General features: G+C 39.6%; 1 long non-coding RNA gene across 2 annotated transcripts; it reads right to left on the reverse strand.

Annotated features, from left to right (window-relative positions):
* Positions 1-17721: 17721 nt before the first annotated feature.
* LOC118507051 lies at positions 17722-21655 on the reverse strand. Of its 2 annotated transcripts, XR_004905582.1 has the most exons (4): positions 21514-21655; positions 19742-21440; positions 17913-19671; positions 17722-17771 (listed from the first exon to the last, which is right to left on the reverse strand). It is a non-coding gene; the product is annotated as an uncharacterized LOC118507051 (long non-coding RNA). The 2 variants fall into 2 exon arrangements; XR_004905581.1 differs by having other exon boundaries at positions 17913-21440.
* Positions 21656-21661: the final 6 nt, after the last annotated feature.

Raw genomic sequence — 21661 nt, forward strand, 5'->3', positions numbered from 1 at the left:
ATGCGCGTGCAACTGCTAGAGGGAAGGAAAAGGACTCACGTATACGAGTACAGGGCGAGCAGGGTGGATGTTTTGTTTCGCTCTTAATGCTCTACCCTTCGTCCATTTCATCATCACCGATGGCGTGCGTCGATGGTGGTGCGCTACGCGTGCCTGCCATGACGTACGCCAGCACGCGCTGCAGCTTGTAGGCTGGTTTTATTATTGTTCTCGTTTCGGTTCGCTTCGCACAGGGATAGGGTGGCTCAGAAGAGTTGGCAACGTACACTCAAGGGTTAGATGGATGGATTTACCTTTACGGTTGGAAGGGTACGAATCTAACCTGCTGAGAATTATGGCCAGTAAGAAACATTTATTTTATGAATGAACTATAGGTGGTATATTTTTATAAAGTTGTAAGGCTCGTTCTGAGAACATTTGAAATATTTTTTAAAGCATTCAAAGTTTTTAAAAAAATTTCAAACACAATGAATGTTTAAAAATACAATTAATCAAATATTGTAACAGATAGCTTATATGAAGTAAATTAAATACATTAAACTGTTTGGTTATTAAAAATTTCCAAATCAATAATTGCCTTTATGTCAAATAAATATTAATTACTCAACATCAAAATGCAGAACAATCTTCCTTTAACAAATCGCACTCCTAAATACGTAAGAGCTTTACTCCTACAGGTATGGCAACCTTTGAGGACATGTAACCTCGCCCATGCTTGACATTACCTTTAGCCATTTCTTGGAATGAAGCATCATGTGGATACGTTCGTTCTAGGACCGCCTCTCACCCTCAAGTTCATTACGCGGTATCAGTCAAACGAGAGTTCGAGGAAAGGTGAAAACAAGTACAAACCAAAAAAACAACATTTAGTGGCTGGGAATGCCGAACCGAAGCGAAGCCCTGCATAAGTCAATTACTCTAAGAGCCTCTAACAGCCGTGCTGGAAAACATCGCTCGATGGATGCTTCCCAGGACGTATTGCAATGGGGAAACCGAAGAAGAACAATATCATACGCACAGCCTAAACGAACCGACGATGCTATTTGTCTGCAAGAGGGCGTACAGATTCATCAGTGCCTCCGAAAAAACGAGCACAGAAAACCGAAAAACTCCGCTTGGTAAGTAATCCGCTTGTAATATTGTTGCTCTCTTGTGCAAGTGGGATACGTTCGAAATGTAAAAATTTGACTGCTCGAGGTGCTCCAAAAATTACGAGACCGAGTGCGTAGGTCATTGTTTGCTGGGAGACGAACGAAAGCGTAAGCATAATACCGAAATCTGTTTAAAGCACTCAACCATCTAATGTGCTGCGAATGGGACGCGATTAAATTGTGTTGACAGTAGCGAGCAAATATCAACCGATCATGGGATGATTATTGACGTTAAGAGCGTTGGCGATGTACGTCCAACGCACGGTTTACATCGATAATAACTCATACTGTTATACATCTCAATTTGGGAGATTTTCACTTATTTTGCTGATGTAGAATGTATGGGTTGTCCGGAGTCACTTGAAAGACATGACTACTAATAAACTTACTAGCTATATCCATCTTTCCTTAGGTCACTTTAAAACATATGCAAAAGAAAAAATGAATTTTGCTCAAGTCTAAAACTCTGGCAGTCCTTTAGTATGTCCAGGACTTCCAGCCCCAGGGTTTAGTCCGTCTAGAATTTGATTATTTTAGATAAGATATCCAATGCCGTATGTCATGCAAGATGCCTTAAAGCCTTTCTAATCTAAGTAAACTAGTCTTATAGGCAGTTTTCCCTTCCACAGGTCATCCGGTATCAATCCTATGAGACCTCGTAGTCGAAGCGTCAAAGCGACTATCAATAGAGTTCGGCATCAGTCCATTGGACATCGTCTATCAAAAGACTTCATTTTCCAAATGTATTCAAGTACTATGAAACTTCCATGCGAGCATAAAGAGCCTTCATTACTAAGATCATAGCCCAAGGAAACTTTTCTTTCAACGCATTGCTCATAATTGTTAATTACGCCATCTGAATGCTCTCGACTAACAAGAGAACTTGTATGCGAAATAGGCGTCATTCAAGCCACATCCACAAGGAGCTCTAGTAATCAAAGTGGCCCCATCCACCAAATCGTCTCTTCAAAGAGACTTGGTATTGAAAGATTCCTCATAGATCAAGAGACATCGAAGCCTAATTTGCTTCATATTCTAATAGGTCTTGTCGTTGAACTTTATCATCGCAAGAGCCATGCATTATGATTTAGAGAGATCGAGCAAGTAGTTCTCTACTAAAATAAATGTGTAATTGTTAGTGACACTAATACGGTCCAAGGGACGATCCGGTGGCCGAAGCGATAACGGAGCCGGTCTTCTCACGTCAGGACTGGGGTTCAAATACCATCGGACGCAACGCTCACTGACTAATCAAGTCACAGTGAGCCAGAAATGGCAGTTGTAAGTTGTAGTGCCAAGGAAAACGAATAATACGAGCCAAACTACATTTAAAATTGATAAAATAGTAAAGAAAAAAAAATCTCCTCAATCAAATTGAACTACTGATAGTTAAAGTAAAGATAAATAAAATTTAAGCGTTTTTGTCGCTAGAGGCTTTAAACAGGTTGAATTTTTCACGATAAATCTCAAATTTAATGTTTTTCTTGTTATGTTATGTACGTGCGTTGTACATTGGATAATATGTTTTCAGAGTTAAGTTCATTGATCATCTCGCAATATTTCCTACTAATAATTCTTTAAATTTAAAGCCTTTTTTCATGTTCTACATTAACTAATTTGTAATACTAACTTATGAAAAAATACGAATAGGCGTCCAATATAAATACTTAAAAGCAATGCACAGTATTAAAAAAATAAATTTATTTTTTGTCGATTTTCTCTTCAAATTTGTTTACTGCTTCACTGCTTCGCTTAATTATTATTGCTGTAGATGCGTATTGCTTTCTTCGATGTGTGTCTGGGGTTCGCCTGTTTGATCGTGAATGATCCTGGAACAGCTGTTTGCTCGATCAAACACATCGAAACGCATACCAACAGAATAAGAGCCAGCTGCACGCGAATGCGCTGCAAGCGTGGTACATTAAGCTGAACGATCCTGGATAAGATCGCTACGCACACAAGCACATACTGCCAGAACACGAGCACCGTAAGGATACGAAACACAGTTCCTTCCATCAAATGCAGCTGCTGTGCTGCGGGAAAGGACCTAATGGAATGATCTGCAGGAAAAAAACAACAAAACAACGTGGGGAGAGCTAAAGATCAAACTAAAAATTCCTACCGGAACTCGGTTTTTGACTATTCTTCAGATAGCAGTAGCAGCTTTAAGAATGTTTTTACACTATTATATCGATTCTGACTGCGCACGACGTCACAAGAAAACCCACAATGTTTGTTCGAAGCATAGCGCTGATCTGCTAACTGGATCTGGCTGAAGGCAGCGGGTTCGCCTCATCATTTCACCACCAACGCAACGCTGAAGATGGTGCGTGGTTACTTTCGTTTTAATTATCACCTACCCTCGATGCCTTGAGCGTTGTTTGTAAAAGGTTGCCAGCAAGGAGCAGCTACGAACACACGACTAATCGATACCACACACACACACCACGTGTCGTGTCGTGGGGATGCTTTTCACGCACTAATGATGCCAAGTTTGCTTCTCGTGCGCTAGTACCAGAACGTGTTGTCAACAAACAAAATTTGAAATGTACACCGCGGCATTTTCCTCTTTTTTTTTCATTATCAATCTCCCCGGCTCCTCGGCGGCCGACCTACAATGTAGACGATCGCAAATCCCATGTTTTTGATAGATTGAGGCCCGGTTCGGAAATTCCAATGAGTTTCAGTGGAATCTGTCCAATTAATAATTTCAACTAGCGCACATCGTTAGCTCCTCCAGGATGTATGCTGTTGTTTTTATCGCCACAAATTACCGCCTCCGCGCGTTTAACGCGTTTCCTGTGAAGCGGATTGCCTACCTTGCTTCTGGGTTGGGGCTTGCGTTTTATTGCATAAGTTGAGTGTAAATTGAGGGCTTTGTGAAGGCTTTCTGTTAAAACGTGCAACAAGCAGGAAGGGAAATTGCTTTCACGGCCCAAAGCACTATACTTTGAATTGCATCGTGTTTTGGGGAAATTCATCTATAAAAGGGAGCTTTAAACATTTTTGTTTTCCAGATACATGCAAATACCCAACATTATATCGTTCTGGTGATGTGTTTTGTTTAAGGTTTTCCCCCATTTCTTTAATTGTTTTATGTTCGTTTTAATAAACAATCGATAAAAGTGATAAAAAAAAAATGAAGGGACATGTTTATCACCGAAAGTCGCTGCCTATGCGTTATACATTACTGAACACAATAAAAAGCGATATGCGCCAAACACGAAAATCCCTGAAATTATGCTATCAAAGAAAGAACCTTCAGCTTCAATTGCTTTGATTAGGAAAGTTCTGTGAAAAGTCCTGCTGCGAGTAAGACCCAGTCTGCTGTTGCTGCTGGCGATGAAGTTCATTTGACAGCCGTCCCGACCTTACCGTACCGTGCTGCACCCGCGCGCCATGTACTCGCTTGGATGGACGAATGTTTTCCACTCGGCAAAGCACGACAATAATGAGACATATAATACAACAGCGGGCCCGGTGTTTGCAAATGACATCCAGCAAGTAGTGTGCCATTTGTTTTTGCCTTTGTTCCACCGGGAATGTGTGAGGGGGTTTTTGATATTTTTTTTTGTAATAAAAGCTTTCACCGATGTGGAATAGATAGCCGCAGAACGTTATCACAATGTATTTACACTCGTACTGCATTAATATGGTTGCTTTTATGTATCTATTCTTTTCCCAGCAAGGTTTGAAAACGGGAAAAAAGTGATGCAAAACAAGTCGACCCATAGTGCGTGCCGCCGTATAACAGTTGAGTGGGAAATTATTGCGCCTGAAAGTATGCAATGCTGTGCTTCGATGGTAGCGTGTTATTTATTCTGTCGGCAAAGCATAATTATTTGAATCAGAAACACTCAGACGAAAAAATAACAGTTTAGATATGGTTCGGAATGATCGTATTGAAATCAAAATAAAGAAAAACAATCATCTTTAGGAAGTTGGAACAAAAGTCTCACGAGGGTAAATGAGCTACCCAGCATTTTTAAATAAAAATTCAAACGGGTGACCAAATGGGCATAATGAATTTTCGTTCCTGTATACTCGCGACTAGATGTAGTGTCATGAAATTTATGCATAACTGTCAATTTACCACATTTGATTTACTTTTTTAACTTCTGGGACAGAACTACCAGCTGTTTACATTTTGCTCATTTTTACTTTGGATCTAGCAGTACAGAGTTGAACTATCAAAAACGTATAAATTGTTATCCAGCATCTTCTCGATCTTGCTTCTGGATTTGAGATCGCATCTGGATCGATTCGCATAAGAATCGGATCCCAAACCTTTATCTAGATTTCCTGCATCGTTAGTGATGAATACATCCACAGCGATTATTGGTGGCTATAAGTAGGAAGGAAGCCAGCGATTAGAATGGAGACGGTACGTATAAGCTGTAAAATGAAATGTTTGTTGTTAAATGCTTTAAGTCCAGGGTATTTTTCCCTACCCCTATGGCCGGTTTGGATCAAAGTGCTGGTTGAGGAAGAATTGGTAAAACACATTCACTCCTAACATGTACTAGTGAAATACTTGAGTAGAATTTCCATTTTTTTCACTAACTTCATTGATTTTATCTGTCCGATGGTCTTGTCTCATAGCTTAAAAAATTATCATATTTATAGACAATTTTAAAAAGTTTTAAATCGCGAGATTGGCAATTTACTTTTACTGCGACTGTTTACTTACCTACTTATGGGGCGTTACAAGCACAGCGCACTGTAAGCCTGTTTCAACAATCCTCGAACTCGCCTACGGTCCAGCACAGTTGTTTGCCAATCAATTTTCCCGACCATTCTGGCAGATACATCAAGGCCATCACTTCATCCCAGTTTGGGCCTACCACGTCTCCTCTGTCCGTGTGGACGAGCCAAAAGGACTCCAGGAGCAGGGTCGTCCAATGTCAATCTCATGACATGATCAACCCACCGGAGCCTGGCGGGTCTAATTTGCTTCACGATCGTGAGAACACCGTCCTCCCATACATTCTGGGTCAAAAATCCTTTTGAGCGTTACTATCGGAAGATTCTACGAAGAGCTCGTCAATTTTGGACAGAGTCATTGTCTCAGAGGTGTATGTGAGCTTTATGATGCCTTAATTTTTCAAAAGTCAATTTAAATCACTCGCAATAAGTTTGAATAAAACTGGTCAAAACCGAAACCAAATATTGAAAATAAAATAATAAAACAAAATAAACTTGTTTCGAAGAAGCACAACTACTCCCAACACACCACATGAACGAGAGCGTTGCGAGAAGACTTCCATTCGGTACACGCTACTCATATTAACCCATTCTAAGCCAGCAGCTGGCTCTGGCTATCGGGTGTGTTATTTCCCATCGAGAACCACCACTGACCACCACCGATTCCTTGGTGACCATTTCAGAAATACCCTCAACCACACTCGCGGTCCTCGTGGACATTCGCCGAACCAGTTCAGAAACCACGAGCACAAGTCAAAGCCCGGCACGAGCGAACCGAATGATGAAACTTCAGAACCGTGCGTGAGTGTCACAAAGGCAGAGATTTTCCAAGGATGCCTTCGGGGATGCCCGGTGTTGGGATTGTGTGTTGTGAGAAGCAGCGTAACCAGCAGCAGCTGACGTAGTTACCATTGCTGTTGCTGTTTGTGTTGCTTCAGCGGTATGAACTTTGGAGCTGGCCGGGAGCTACTGTTGCCCTTTCACCCATGCACTTCCGTACGTGCTCAATGGTTGGAATTGGCTGTGTGCACGGCTGTGCTGTTGAGGAGGAAAAAATGTCTTCAAATTGTAGAGCATTGTGCATTCGATATGACGATTCTTTCGCACACATCTCGTTCTCCGTGTGATTGTTTTCTCGGTGTTTTCCGCTTCCAGGAACATTTTTATGAAATCCAGCTTTCTTCTGGCACACATGCTCGGAAGATGTTGTCGCTGTCAACGCACAGGAAACAGCACGGCCAATTAAATATTAGAATCCACATTAGCAATTCCAATGTTCAATGCGCTGTTCTAAGGTCGACGGAAGGCGTAGGCAAGCAACTGCTGCAAACCTGGAGCCGATTCGTACCGGTACCGTCTTATGTGGCTAATTTTATTCATACATACATGTGTTGGGTTTTTTGGTGGCTTCATTCGTTCGTTCGTTCGTTCGCACGCATAGTTTCGTCGGTGGTGCTGTGCCTGATCCTACACAGAAACGGGAGGGATCCAGATGGGCCAGGCCGATTCATGCATCGCTGCAGAAAGGATCTTGATATTCGTACGGCACACGTTTGCAACATATGGGCGCGAGGACAAAAGCTGGAATGTGTGAGCGCACTTACCGGGCCAATAGCAGCAGCAGCAGCAGCAGACCAAGCGAGACGGTTTGGAAAATGTGCAACGGAAATCGGAATTTCGTGCGCTATCCACCTAGAGCATGAGTAGAAATCGGAATGATATTTAGGCTTTTTATTATATTTAATTAACAATTGACTCACTTACTGTTTGATGTATTTAGTTATACTTCTTTTTGTTCATTCACACGTTAATTAATTGGTTTTTATATTTTTTTACTTTATTTATACTTTTTTAAATTTTTATAAATATTTATTTATTTTCGTATTACGTCAATGTTTTATTTATTATTTCGTTCCTTATTTTATTTATTTAAAGTTTTTGCTATTCTTTGATGTTTTTATGTATACCTTTTCACTTATACCAGATTTTATTTATTTACGAATAAAATATTTTGTTTATGTTTTGTTTGTTTCTGTTATTGTTATTTGTTTTTTAATTCAACAGGAACGGCCGTATTTCAACTAATTTGCTAACTTATTTATAAAGTATTCTATTTGTATTGATTTATTAAATATGGTTTTATTCATTAAAGTTGGTATATTTTTGAGCGGTCCGGTGCCCGAGACGGTTATCACACGTCAGGCCCGGGGCTCGAATCTCACTCGGACCACCTCCACGTACGCAGGACTAGAGGCCGAGTCCTTTCAATATCAAAGTGTACAAGAAAAAAAATGTTTTGTTATTTTTATGAATATTTAGTAATTTAATATTTCAATATTCATTTCTTTACTTTTAAGTTGTACTAGCTATTCTTCGCATTTCACTAATTCCACTATTAAATATACCTTTTTAAAAATATATTACTTTATTTTTGTAAAATGGCAAATTTTCCTGATATCACTTAAAATGTAACTAAATTTCTAATGATTGTTGTACAATACGTTACATTGAAGTGGTCCATAATCATTTTTATGTTTCTTTGTTTATTGTTGTATTTTTAATAATAGTTTTTTTTGTTTCCTTCATGCATTTATAACTTTTTATGTACTTTTATGTCCTATGACACTTTTTCACTCTTCATCATAATAGTCAAATACCATTCTTCACCTCGCAATGCATTGCGCCCGGAATCGGACCGAGTCCTTTAAATCTTAGCAATCCGAGCGTTGCTTTCGTTTTTGTGCCGTCGTTCGTACCCGTAGCAACGGTTGCCTTAGAAACGAGGACGGTTTCCTATTCTAGCTTCCTTCTCATTACTCGATCCCTCTCGCACGCTATCCCTCGCCTGTTTTCCGCTTGTGTCCTGTTTTTTCCCCCTTTCACATGACCTCTCTTTCGCTTTCCGCGACCGTTGGGCTTCCCGTCGACGTAGAAACCCTTCGATCAGCTGCGGCACTCTCGACCCGTGGCTTCCATCCATCATATGGCTTCCAGATTCGTGTTCCCCTTGGCTGTGGCCCATTCAACGCAGCTCGTGCCGTACCGTACTCCTGTGCAGTACCAGCGAGAGGGTGTAGCACAGGAAATATTACACATTTTACGAACGTTGAAATGGACCAAACAGGACGAAACTTTACTGCAGCAACATTGCAGTTGCTTGTTGTCATTCGTCCGGTACGGTTCAGGAGAGCCTCCGGGAAAGCCGTTGAAAGCGCCCGTTTATAATTTCCGCGTAACAAGCCCGGCGTGTGTACGTGTGTGTGTGTGCTGTTGTGGTGTACATACGGTTCGACAAATTGAATATCCCGTTTCCGGCTGGAGCCGGACAATCACCAGGACCTGGTCACCGGACCATTACATCACCATGATACCCAGTTCGTTGGAAGAGTGCGGCGAGGACCAGCGCGATCGACGTACCGCGCGACCACTGACGGCGGTCTACATGTACGAACGGCTGAAACGGATGTCCACCGAGCACGGGCTGAACCTAACGCCGGAGGAACTTTTGGCCAGCGCCTATCTGGGGCACAACTTGGTGTACAAAGTACAGGCGCCCGTCGGGTGAGGTGTCGGTACCGAAGAGCGTACCGGCAGTGTGACAAACGCTTGAGAAGAACGTCAACTACACAGCAAGAAACACACAGAGAAAAAGCATCGAATCTAGTCGAGAAACCAAAGAGAGATGAAATCCTTCCGGCTGAAGCCTGCCTGACTGTCCCGGTTGAGGGGAAAGAATGACGCGAGCGCAAACATAGCTGTCGAAGCTCTCAGAAGAAATGCGTTACGCGTCGACGGATGGCTGCTTCGGTTACGAATTGCAGACATTTAGGCGCTGTCAATCTTAGGTGGATGCGCGGCGATGGATATTACATTACTGGGGAAAAAAGGTTTTATTCCTCGTATCAATACGCTTGTATATAATCACAGCAGTAAGCTACTTAATCCAAAGAAGTCGAGTAATTAAAAGCCACAGACGAAAAGATGGATTGCATTAGCCTAGGGACATTAGCCCGTCTGGGATTCGAAAGGGTTTCCTAAGCACGCGTAGGTACAACACTTTCTGGAAAATGAAGGTTCTTGCAAATCTACTTATCGGTCCTGGAGCTCACTTAGTGTCCTTTTCGGTGGAAGCACAGGAAAATATATTTACTTTAGCAACGGAGAATCGATGAAGTAACGTTGGGATGGATTTCGAACGAAATTTAATTGCCTGATACGTTTATGAAGTTTCCGTTCGAGTTACTGCATTCGGGAGCGATCGTTCGGTTGGTGGTAAGGCATAGATTAGACCCAAAAGAACCAAATAAAGAAACTTATAAAGGGATAAATGGCACAAACTCTAGGATTTTTTTTCTATTTCCTGGAGAGAGGCACCGCAAAGTTTACGCAAAGTTCATCGCTCATGGAAAATAAACGGCAACAGTTAATATCTTTAAAAACGTAAAACTTTGTTAAACGATAAGAGAAATGAGGCACCAAACGACGATACCAAAATGTTGCTAAATAAACCTTGTTTAAGTAAAGCGGTTTTTGATTCAATCAGTTTTCGGTAATATGAAGACAAAATTGAAAAAAAAACAGTAAGCTACCATTTTTAACAATTCATTATAATTTAAAATTAAGAGTAAGAATCATATATGTATCGTCTAATGCTGGACTGACTCTATCTTCTTCTGCTTTTTCCTTGGCACAATACCTGATACCTGCCATTTCTGGTTTTCAGTGACTTGATTTTACCCGTAGTAAATTCAGCCCTACGTACGTGCCTCTATCTAGCTGAGAGTAGTTTAAGTGAAGAAAGCTAGAAAAACTCAGCTACTCGGTGGTTGAGGCGACAACGGCGCCGGTCTTAATACGGCAGGACCGGGGCCCATCTAGGCTGTTCGCCCGTAGTGAGTATCATAAAGTCTATAAGCCAGAAATGGCAGGCATGACCTTAAGATTTAGATATTTTTTAAGAAAAGCTTTGCTTGAATACATAATTTTCCCAATTTAAGTTTGGTTTTAAATTGAGTTCAACAATGTATGGACCACAATTTCTCATCCAAATGTTCCCAGATCGGTTAAACCGCACTGCCATGAGAGTTCGGTTTTTATTAATGTTTTAGTGACACAATTTTGTGTTTTGATTGTGTCTTTAATATTTTCACCAACTTTCAATCTTAACTTTAGCCAAAACCAATTTAATGTTTAAAAGGACAGAAGCAGTTAACCAGTTGAAACAGCTCAATTTTTCATAAATAAAAGAGTTTTTTTTTTTGGTGGATATTGGACACCAATGCTACTTATTTTGATCTAGAGTTTAAATACGATAATATGAGTCTTTTTGGTTATTCCATGCAGAAAACCCGATTCAATATCCCTCAAGCAGTTCCTACACCATTGTAACAATCCAAAAATCTCAGCAAAAATCCCATATCCAGGCTCTGTCCATTAGCCTACAAATTTAATTTGTCCGTTCACAGAGAGCTTCTCTTCATCATACAAGATCATTTCCGGTTTAAACAGCAGCATTCAAAGAGTAAAACGTAAAGTGTGGTGATGAGTTCCCTTCTTCTTCTTATTCCTTGGCACTACAACCTCGAGAGGTCTCGGCCTGCCATTTTTGGCTTTCTGTGACTTAATTTTACCCTTAGAAAAGTAGTCAGCCTTACGTACGAGGAGGTGGTCTGGATAGGATTTGAACCCCGGCCCTGTTTTGTAAAGACCGGCGCCGATGTCACCTCGGCCACCAGACAGCCCCATTCCCACTTATAGAATGATGAGTTCCCACTAATAGAAAATATGCTAAATAAGCTGCGCCTCAGCGCTGGCATGTTTAGAATCTGCAACTCTACTCAAACGATTTAAATAATGAGTTACTCATTTTTAATATTAATTTTTCTTCATTATTTTCAAATGAAGAGCGAAAGAAACTATTTTTATGTGAACCTATATTGTTCGTATTTGTCCGTCAAACCAATTTTATAATTTATTTTCATTTGTAAGATTTGTCTGTAGTTCATTGATATTGCTATTTATAGTAATATTCAAACTATTTAGTGCAAATACGACATTTTTCTGAATATATGCACTAGATGTAATTTTGCTTACATTTTTCAATCCATATGCGAAGGAAGTTATAGTCTGATTTGATAAGTGAGGCTATAGAAAATGGTTGCACAAGTATAGGAATAACTGACTTTCATGGCCGAATGCCATGAAGCTTGTGGTAACAGTGTCCTTCCTGAAGACTTTTAGTTCGACTTTCAGAAAGTAAGCTATTAGAAAAAAATGTTGTGTGACTATAGCCAATTACTCAAAAGCTCGTAAATATTTTTTTTATTTAACCAATCCGGAAGTGCAATACGGCCAGGCCGTTCTTTATGAATAAAAAAAACCGGAAGTGGAAACCAAATTTACCAATAACTATTTAAAAAGCCCAGCAACTTCTACAGAAAACAAAAAAAAGGTCATTTTTCATAGTTACTACCAGCGAAAGATAACCGAACTGTATTATCATACCGATGGTAAGCACTGCACTGCTTTATCAACCCACACCCGCGAACCTCAATCGAACGGGCGCCAACTTCCGCACTACGGGCTCATTTATCACTATTATCAGCCAATTAATCACGGACATTGACAAAACTTTTAATCGATGTAATGGTCAGTTTTTTCTCCACCCAGCTGCAAACACGCTCGCCAACCTTCTTTTGCCAAACCAGGCAAACGAAGCTCCCGCGTTGTCAGTATACAACACCAGCAATCGCACATTGTAGGCCGTTACTGCATTACTTGTTGATAATGAGACTTGCAATAGGGGCCGCGTTCTGGATCTATTTGCGGTGTGGTTGGTTCGTGTGGAGTGTAATCTAATTATCTGACGCGTGAGAAATCAAATCATAAGCCTACCTGTGATAATGAAGCTGTCATACGAAGCAAAAGTCACGTGGGGGAGCGACAGAATAGCTTGTTGCGTTTCAGTAATACAGAAGGCAGCAAGTTTATTAGCTTAGGTTATCGTGGATGTGATGTGTTACTGGCAATCCAATAAGCGAAATGACAATTGATTTTCATTCCACATGTGTTTCGATTGGTGATGCTGATCTGATTTCTGGCTCTACAAATCATTAGCTTAACATTTCCTCTATGCTTAGGGACGAGTTAGGTTGTTTCTGCTGGAAACGGATAACTTATCCTGCTTACATCAATTGTGTGATAAGCGAGAACCTCTTCTTTTTGTTTGGCTCAACAATTTCGAGTGGTCTCGGGCATCCATTTATGGGTTCCTTAACGTTGCTCCCATTTATGATTCCCTTTAGAGTTGGCTGAATAGTTCGTTACAGATACCTGGAGTTGTACTTCCAAAATTAAAAATTCTCATACTGGAAGGACAGTACATGCGATACACAAAAAGCCCATTTATGGCACATCTATAGATTCAGATAACGCTTGTAAACTTGGTAAAACTGACTTCAACAATTGAGAAACGTTTGAAGTCTTGAGATATCTAACATGATGAGGGTTATGAATCACCATGAAACATAGCCATCGCTTTCAATATCTGCCGAGATCTATCACTAAATTTACGTACCTAATTATTGTGTGTTAGAACTGTATAACGTTTTTGATCTATCCGTTACGTGTTGTGGAATGAAGTAATTAACGTTATTAGCATGTATCAATTTGGCCCCAGTGAACGAGTTCCGTGAACATCTTGATAGATCTTCGCGGACTAATTTGTCCGACGCTATTTTAATGACCCGCCAACGCGTGCTAATTCGCTCCAAGGTGAAGCCACAAGTCCGTTGGCTTACTAAATTCAAGCATACAATTACAGATTAGCAGAGGATGACATATTTTATATAGCGTAGAGCCCCAACTGTGATATTCCTTAGTAACGAAGGAAACAGCATATCTGATAGGAAACATTGCGCAGTACTGGATAAAGATAACTCCGATCTGCATATCAGGCGATGAAACTGCTTCAAGGACTTGGCCTGCTTCAACATTACTCGATACCACTGACGGTCTAGCGCCGTCGTCTGTCAATCCATGATCCCGCCCGTTCTGACGGACAAATCAACGTCATCACTTTATCTCAATTTGGGCCTACCACGCCTATTCTGTCCAAATGGACGGTCTAAAAGGAGTGTGAAAATCAACACATGACAAGCCCACAGTGAGAGTTCAATTCGCTGCACGATGGTAAGATCCCCGTAGAACTCGTAATTCTAATGAATCCTTCCAAAAATGCAGGGCCAATAATTCTTCTGGTATTCTACACAGCCTTGTCCGTGGTGATAGGTATTTTGAGTGGAGAAGTTTCATCAATTTGAAGTAAAATCAGTTGAAAGCTTGCACCTTTGTGCGTAACTCAATATCACTGTTGGAGACTTTTTACCCCAGGACGACTTCAAAACTGCGATCACCGATTTGTACACCGATCCGTCGAGCAATGAGACTCATCCTTTATTTAATATATGATGATGATGATAAGTTACACCTCTTACCCCAACACAGGTTTTGAGCTGATATTTAAGCTTATAAGTAAAAGTAAAACAGCTACGAGTAAGTGATGGCATCGACTAGCATTCCACAGAGTCCACCGATAGACGCGTCGAAGCTTACCAACATGATTCCACCGAGAAAACCGGGTAACATTTCGTATCAATGCTATTCCTAGATATTCTTTACATAATAAACCGAGAACCACTGCTTGAAACTAGTCCACTACATTTAGGAATACCACTATTACCAATATTATATACAAGATCACAAACCAGTGCTTAACAAAAGACATTCGGGGCTCTTTAAATTAGGTTAAATTACAAAAGAATGTTAATAATGTGAATGTGGGTAGAGGTTACGAGAATTTAAACGAACAGAGAAAAGATAACTAGAACGAGTGGAATTGACTCTATTAGCTTTCCTGTGTTGAGTCTTCTGTACACAGCAAAGAGTTCATGAAGAGTTACATTCGCTAGAGTCAAAATGGCTTGTTCTTACCACGAGGCTTCATATGCTCAAGGTAGAACTTACATCCTCGTGAGTGAAGTATTCTCAATAGAACAAGTTTCTAGAAAACGCTAAGCTTTTCCTATGACAGTTTCGGGGTATGGTGAATTTGTTTGCTCCACACATTTTAACCTGTACGCATCAACGGCGGTTGTAACTGCAATACGCACTACATTGTAGCTGCAATGCGCAGCGTGAGCAGATCTTGGAGTACATCTCCAAATATGGTAGCTGGAATTCTAATAATTATACAGTAACTTTACAACTTAAAGATACAACAACAAACAAATTTTTTTGTTGGGAACTTTGCTTTGGTTTGCCAATTAATATCGCCGTGAAGCTATTCATGAGTAACACAATTCTTCTAAGCTTCGTCCTGCGTCCTCTACTCAAATTCTACCTAATTGCGCTGTCACAAGGCTCTGGAATCCTTTTTCATTACCAAGAAAAGGTAGTGCATTTTTCGGGGCATGCACTTCAAAGCTATGCATTTATTGCCAATTCTTGAAATTATATCGATTTGCAGTAAAAAAACATATTGAATTTGCTGTGACGCGTTCTAGGCAAACATCTTGTAATAAAGTTAAAAATCAGAGATGGAACTTGTTCTCCTTTACATGTAGACAGCTAGACACCACACAACGAGTTAGTTAGTGTAAAGTCCCATCCATCCGCAACACATTTCCCATGTTCAGCTCATTTGCGACGACATCTTGATTTAATTTACCTCAAAAATTACAACCCCTAAGCTATTCCAGGAAGCGTGAAAACGATTCTGGCAGCAGGTTGTCAAACAATGCACTTCCACCACCAAATGGTGGCAAAAGTGCCACGACATCCCATTCGTCATTCCGAGCATCCGTTCGCTCCCGGGGTTTCGCGAGAATGGTATCGTTCCCTATAACCTGGCAAAGATGTCATACCGCAACAGGCGAAAGAGACTGTACTTTTCCTTCGATTTCAATACCCATCATCATCGTGCGCTTGCCTCAACAGCTGCAGGACATCCCACACCACGCCACAAGACTGCCAACAGCTGAACAGCGCAAGCTGCGGTTCCAGAATTCAGAATGCTGAAAAGTGATCGCCCTATCGCCGGGAATGGAAAGTTTTTCCCATACCATTTTCCGTACTCGGTGAGCAGTTCGGAGCGCGTGTTCCAACATCGTCACTTCGTCACCTCCGATCGCCGGGTAACTACGCGCTTGTGCATGTGTAAGGAATTGTGCAGCGAAAAGTAATTTCAGTGCGGAAACGAATTGTTGTTGCAGTACAAACAAATGATCCGAAAAAGACCAAACAAACAAGGTGTTGTTGGGTGGGTTGTGCCCTCACCTCAACCGTTTGCTCATTTCACGCAGCGACCTAACGACACGCAAACGCAAAATCGGCACAAATAGTCACATTTCAATTTTGGTTCGACTCGGTGAGCGAGTTGAGCGAACGGGAAATTCATAATTTCAAAACTTTCTCCCGGTTTTTCCCGTCAGTTTCGTAGTGTCGCTAATGGTACAGCGTCGCCTGTTCCGCGTGAGGCGAAACTTTGCCAAGTGTTGCCAGAACGTTACCGGCAGAACTTTTGCTTCTGACAAATGTCAGCAAAGCACCGGGACCAGGAACAACTAATGGCACGGGTAGAAACCATGCAATTAGGTTGATCGAAAGTGGTGCGCTTTTTCCGTCGAAATCGAGCAGCAAATGGGGATGGCAAAATGGATGAGGAAAATACATGAACTTTTGGTGGATGCAAGATTAAAGTAATGTATTTGGGACGTGATTTTTACTTTAACAGGAATACATTATCTAGCTGAGATTAAGTAAATCAATTAAGTTGAATGTTCTGATCCCTAAGTAATCACACTACGCTTCTCGATGTGATTCCGCGGAAACTTACTAGTTTTATCTCACAAAGCCTGAAAGTATGCAATAGCTAGGGCATGAAGTTGCACCTCGATGAACTCGAAAGAACTGCTCGATATATTTGATTGATAGCGAGTATATTAACATTCCTAGTACGTAATAATTCTTAGCATAGTATTTTAATAATTAATATGTTTACGATGAATTACTGCGTTGGTTATTTCTGCTAAGTATAACAATAGCAGCTCCATCAGCATCGCAACGATCCTTTGCAATTATGTTCCATGGTAATTGTACTTCAAAAAATGCAAAAGGGCTCATAATTTTTCTACGATGTTAAAACACTCTTACAATATACTTTTCCACCTTTCTAGGATAAGTATTTTACATTTAGCTTCGACCTAGTACTTATAAATTCGTCTTTCTATTGGGCCTAGTAGTTCGCACTGTCTACTCGCTGAGGTGTCCTATCTTTCAGCACAGTTCAACCCATATTCAGCAGGATAGTGCAGCTGCACAGCAATAAATGAGAATAATCTTTTAAGTATTAATTTTAATTGAACTTTTCCTTTTGAGTTTGTTGTTAAACTGTTTAACAATTACTTCTGCGTACATGCTTAGAACACTACAGACATGGTTGGATTTGCAGCACTATTAATTAAGGTTAGAGCAAATTTTCGTGAATGCTCTTGCTTTGCTCTAGTGCAATAAATAAAGTTAATTTTATTTTGCACATTTTGCTGATTTTCTGCATTTTGATATCACACAGAACTTTGGTTAGATCGAAATAAGCCAAATCATTGCTTAAGTGTTAAAACCAGGAATAATGTCAAACAAATTTAAAACGCAAACTGGAAAAAAACTTTTTCCTTTATAGAAAGCTGCCAAAATTTAGATCAAATAAATTAAAAAATGTGGCAGCCCGGTGGTAGAGGCGACAACGGCACCGGTCTTCATGTGGCAGGACCGGGGTTCAAATTCCATCCGGATCATTGACTCGTAGTGAGGACTTTCCAACTACTTGGTATCATTAAGTCTACTATTGACAGGCATGACCTAAGAGGTCGTCAGGCCATGAAGAGAGAGAGAGAGATAGAGAGAGAGAGAGAGGTAGAGAGACAGAGAGAGAGAGAGAGAGAAAGAAATGGATTTTTTATTTAATTGTGTTTTACATCAGATTGGTTGAAAGTAACTTACCACCAATCTCTTGATGGATCCAACGATAGGATCTTTTTCCTTTTTCATATAATAAAGTGTTTTTTTATCAAATTTTTAAAAAGAATAATTTAATTCGTTGTAAATCGCCGTCATTACCTCATTATAATGATTCTACAAAATTTGGTGGTCTTAAAATATTGTCCATTTTTTTACATTTAAATTCAGGATACTGTATGTCATACCTAAAAAAGCAAAAATATTAACAACATATTCTAACAGTTATTTCATAACACTTCATTTCACCAGTTAACCTATGCATGTGAAGGTTTCGACTATTACAACTTTTAATACAAATTTAAAAAATATACTATGCTTAATAATAAGCGCAAACATTTACAACTAATAAAATGAAATAAATAAAAGATCAACTAATAGAGTTGATGTTAATTCATTTGATGGAACATAATTTGACAGGCTAGTTGTACAGTACATTAAATACATGTTTGTTGTTGTTGTTGTTGTTGTTGTTTATTGCGGGTTCATACATATTATGTGTTATTTTTAATAATTACTTCTCAGAATTCATGTTACAACCAGATCCTGTACTGAAATGAACACCATCAATTAATCAACGTAGGCAAACGGTACAAATGTTCACTTGGTTCCTAGTCGAAATCACCAGGATGTTCTATTCCAATAAGCCCTTAAGTGTGGCTTTAACACGAAACCTAACATTGCATCATATTTGCTTTGTACCACTTGTGTGCTTCTGAATGTGTTAAAGCTTAATTTTGGCAATACAAATTCATTTTACATGCTGTTTGATTGTTTCCTCTCTATCACTTTAAGCTATTGATTAAGCTATCAAATTTACCTCAATCAGCACAGCTCTTCTCAATCAAAATCATAACTTCTTTAGAAGAAGAAATTGGTACAACTTTATCTCAATAATGATTGTTTGGGAATGCGCCTATGAGTAAGCAATAAGAACCCATGTTTTGCAATGAATTAGAATATTTTATAGCAGTTAGGGCATATTAGTATTGGTAAGCAGTAAATGTATGAAGTACCTGAATATATTGTAATTAGTCTTAAAGTGAAACCCCACCAGAGCAGTCAACATTGTGAAGAGCGATCCGAGATTGGTTGAGCTACGAAACAATGATTGAATTGATTGACATTAATTTAAAAAGAAACTCGTGCTGCTACTCTTAAGATGACTCAACTTTGTATTTGTCATTCACTGTAAACGACCGTTCGTTCCTGCGAAGGCGTTAGACAGTCCACAAATCGTCTGTTCTACTGTTGGCGACGATTTTATTTATTCAGCCTGTCTGAAATGCTAACGCCACATCCATTAAAACTGTCTAGCAAGACATTCAATGTTAAACAAAAAGTAGCCAAACTGTCCAATCGATCATCGGATCACTGATTTTTCACTGTTAAAGCGCGGAAGCACTTTAATTGTTCCGAAATGACCAATTATTAGCCACTTATCAAGTAGTTGCGCCCAGCACGTGTAGCACGTGTTCTGGCCTGCATGACATATTGGTGAACAATTTCACACCAGAAAATTCCCCTCGCTGGACAGCACTTTACAGCACAACATTCTTCTGTAAACGTTAAGCGGTACGCTCGAATGCATGCTTTATGATCAAATGAAGCGTAGCGTATCAGTGGCACATTTGTATGCAGTTAGTGACACATTTTTGAAGCATCAATGTCTTTGGCGTAAATGCTATCTTATCGCGCGTTACGCCAGTGATGGTGCCGCCAGGGCTTGTTTGAACAGATTGACCTGAAGGAGAAAGCCAAATATAAGAAAACGAGTTTTAACGTAGAATTGGTGTGCATAGAATTGGTCTTACTTGTCATTGGATGATTAATCTTTTCGGTGTGATTTTTTCTACTTATTCTAAATGACTGATAATAGCTGAAACAGTGGAAAGAACTGTTTTTTGAATTAGTTATTATACGATACTTAAGTTAATTATTGTTTTCTTATCACGATAGCCTCTCGGCAGAAATCTGAAAGCTCTTTGCGACAGTGTCTGATACTATAATACGATCTTCATCATATATGTCTTTCTGCTTAATGCTTTCAATACTTCCGAAAAGCTATTGGAAAAAAATATCTTATGTTTTTATGGCGATTTTGTTATTGTTTTAAAATTATAAAATAAAAGAGTAGCAGCAGAAAACTGAAGCTTTGAGAGAAAATTACTACACTACACATGAAGATGCCTAAAAATGTTATAAAAGGCCTTTATTTATTGTATTTTGATAATACCCTGGTTGTCAATGTTAAAAAGTACAAAACATAAAGACTTGATACCTCGCATATGAAAAATATCACATTCTGTGACAATTGCATGCTCGAAGCGCACCATCATACCTTCAAAATTATAGAGCGCCGCAATTTTGGGAAGCCGTTTTAAAATTTGGAATTTTTCTTCTAAAATAACAAAAAAAGGAAATAAGTCACCTTCTTGGGTAACAAAGTGGAGAAAAGTGAGTGCCTCTGACCATCCAGTGAAGGATAAAATTAAGACATGGAGGGCCAGAAATGGCAGACCCTCCGAGACCTGCCGAGGTGTCAGAGCCATAGAAGAAGAATAACACAGTTCATTTAATTAAACCAAAAAATTATCTTAACCTTATTTTTTTATCTATCTCGTTTCTAACTCACTGACTGATTGCTTACTTATCCCAGGGCAAACGGTTGCCTTGAAAAAATAATAAGTCAATCGCCTTCACCGCCACCAGATATGCTATAATATGACACGATATAAAAAAGTAAAAAAAATCGTTGAAATATTCTATTCAGCATGCAAAATCACAATTTGCTACAATTAATTTTCCACACAACTTAAACATAATATAAATATCAATTTATGAATGTGAAAATAAAAATGATTGTGTTGAGTTTCTTACATTTTCCTTGGCATTCATCTTGGCATTTCACTCTAATTAATTAAGATCGTTTGAAATTAAAATATGCTATCCTTTTTACGTTTATTTAAGTTCGGTTTAGAAATCAAATCCATAAAAATAAAGGAATGAAAGAATTAGAAATGCTATTACTATTTGAGATAGTAATTAGAGATTAGAATATATTGTGAACTCCTAATAATGATTTGTGAAATTTGGTTAGTCTTCTAGTTTAACATCGTTTTGATTAAATTCATCCATGAAAAAAATTATAATGAAAAATATTTTAGAAAATGATTTCGTCGATTTCCTAAGATCTTTGAATAAATTAGTTAAAAAAATAACAACAATTTTGTAAGATAAAGATAAGATAAAGACAAGATAGCAAAAAAAATACAATCTTATTCTAATGCCCGCCACTGTACCTCTCTTCAATACTATCAGAATACATTAAGATAAGGATGCATGTGGGAGGAAGATGTTTCCAAGATATAGCCTATCTATCTTGCTGTCGTGTCTGCACGCTGATAGCACGCCAAACACCACCACCACGACCACGACCACCGTCCTTGCGATCTCACGTTCCCATTATCGGGCGTCCGATGCCCTTCGACAGCTTGCTAAGCCCGTTCATGCCTATCATCAAAAACGTTATCCTGCGTGATTCCCCTTGCATGATGATGGGCAGCATGAAATGTTAAGTTTTTACCCTGATGATTTCGATGAGCCGCTCAGCTATCAGCATCCCAGCGTGCGCGTGTGTGTGCGGACGCGCTCACGCGGTTTTCCACACACGCACCCAGTCACCCTGGCACGCATTGGAATGGAAGAATAGAGTCACAAACACCACGACACAC

The sequence above is a fragment of the Anopheles stephensi genome, chromosome 2, assembly GCF_013141755.1.
Source record: "Anopheles stephensi strain Indian chromosome 2, UCI_ANSTEP_V1.0, whole genome shotgun sequence".
NCBI lineage: Eukaryota > Metazoa > Arthropoda > Insecta > Diptera > Culicidae > Anopheles > Anopheles stephensi.